Below are 2329 nucleotides of genomic sequence, written 5' to 3'. Positions count from 1 at the left end.
AGAGAGAGATCACAAGTAGGCAGAGAGGCAGTCAGAGAGAGAGGGGGAAGCAGGCTCCCCACTGAGCAGAGAGCAGAGAGCCTGAGATCATGAACTGAGATGAAGGCCAAAGGCAGACACTTACTTAACCAACCGAGCTCCCCAGATGCCCTTAAACCTGATTTAAAAAAATATTTTTAAATAATTTTTATTTTTTATTTATTTTATTTTTTTAATTTATTTGACAGAGAGAGAGACAGTGCAAGAGGGAACAAAAGCAAGGAGAGTGGGAGAGGGAGAAGCAGGCTTCCTGCCGAGCAGGGAGCTGGATGTGGGGCTTGATCCCAGGAATCTGGGGTCACGACCTGAGCTCAAGGCAGACAACCATTGAGCCACCCAGGTGCCCCTAAGCCTGATTTTTTTTTTAAAGATTTTGTTTATTTATTTGACAGACAGATCACAAGTAGGCAGAGAGGCAGACAGAGAGAGAGAAGGGAGGAAGCAGGCTCCCTGCTGAGCAGAGAGCCCGATGTGGGGCTCCATCCCAGGACCCTGAGATCATGACCTGGGCCGAAGGCAGAGGCTTTAACCCACTGAGCCACCCAGGAGCCCCCCTAAACCTGATTTTTAAAAGAAGTACGGTGTTCATGTTGTTTGTGAAAACATTGTAATTACACCTCGCTTCTAGCAGGTTTGACAGACCAGCTTCATTTCTGCTGTTGCCATAGAAAGGCACTGCGAATTTTGCATCACATGCTGCAGGTGAGAAGTCTGGGTGGGTCCGGCTGGTTTCTCTGCTCTGGGTCCCACAGGCCACATCAAGACGGCAGCCGATCCGGGTCCCACCCTAGAGGCTCTGGGAGAGAATCAGCACCATGACGCAGTCAGGCTGCTGGCAGAATTTGGCTCTGTGTGGCTGTAGCCTGAGGTCCCCTTTCCTTGCGTCATTCTCAGCTTCTGGAAGGCCCTCACATTCCCGCGCTCACGGTCCCCTCCATCTGCAAAGCAGCAATGGCAGGTCCCTCCCTTTTCGTGGTTCAACTCTTTCTGGCCTCCTTCGCTGCCTCTTGTTGGTTCTCTTCCTCCTGGGAGCTCCCGGGTGTGATCTGAAGCCGGTGCCCAGACACGGTGGACAGGGAGGGAGGGAGGAAAGAGGTAGCTCCAGATGGGTTGAACAAGCACAGGGAACTATATAGGAGGCTTGTCTTGGGCGCCCGCTAGATGGTGGATCTCTGCCCACCTGCTCCTCATGGTTCTCAGATTGGCCTTAACAGGGTTCAGTCCCTGATGGTCCCAGCCCCACATCCCTGTCTCAAGGCTGTCCTGAGGGCAGCTTCTGGGCAAGGGCAACCAGAATCCACATTCCAAGGACAGGGGAGGGACTGAAGAGCTTCCCTCACCTGGGTCCAGCTCACGGGTCAGCCAGCACTGACATCTTCACATTAACCTTCCCTAAAACCTCATCTCTGTGCCTCCAGCAGAGAACGTTTTCTGCTTTGAAAGAATCCTGTGATGAGACTAGATGTACCTGGTCACTCCAGGATCATATCCTTGTCTTGAGGTCGGTAATCTTAATCACAACTGCAAAATCCCCTTTGAAATATAAAATGACTGTCACAGGCTCCGAGGATAGGGAGGCATGGGTGTGTTGGGGAGAACACCCTGCCTACCACACAGTCTCCCTGTGCGGAGGAACTCATCCTTCCATTCTGAAATGAGGCCGATCTCCTGGATTTTTTAGATCACAGGAGATGCTGGGAGCAGGCCCACTCTTGCCCCTGATTGAATGGACTGGCTGGGAGCCCCCAGACCTTTTAGAGCCACAGATAGGTCACTGAGTAGCTGGTGGAACCCTTTAGAAGGTATGGATACCCTTCTTATAAAGAAAACAGTGGTCTACCCTGGTATTCACAGCATCCCACCTGGAAGGGCTTCATTCAGACGTCTTATGGGGGTGATCTAGGCCTTTCTGTCTGTGCCAAGTCCTCTCCACTGCCTCCAACCGTACACTTGCCACGTTCTCAGATCCCACCTGTCCAGAGATGGGCTCCATTTTCCCCTCCACTAGTCCATTGTTATTAATTAGCTTTGTAGGTAAAAACAGAGCCCAAGAACTTCAACAGCCAAACATAGGGAAACCCAGGTGCCTGGAAAGGTTACGTAAGGATGCTGCCAGCTGTAGCAGCTTCCAGGTGACCTGGTCACTAACGCCCATGTCCTCAGCAGAGCACGTTTATGGGGAGGGGGGCGGCCCTGCAGTGGGAAGGAGTGTTATAACCCATGCCTTGGCGTAGGGATTCAACAGCTTTGCATTGTCCCTGCCTCGATTTCTTCATCTGGAAAATGGGAA

The sequence above is a fragment of the Lutra lutra genome, chromosome 15, assembly GCF_902655055.1.
Source record: "Lutra lutra chromosome 15, mLutLut1.2, whole genome shotgun sequence".
Lineage (NCBI taxonomy): Eukaryota > Metazoa > Chordata > Mammalia > Carnivora > Mustelidae > Lutra > Lutra lutra.
The sequence above is the reverse complement of the archived record's forward strand: the minus strand, read 5'-3'. Positions refer to the sequence as shown.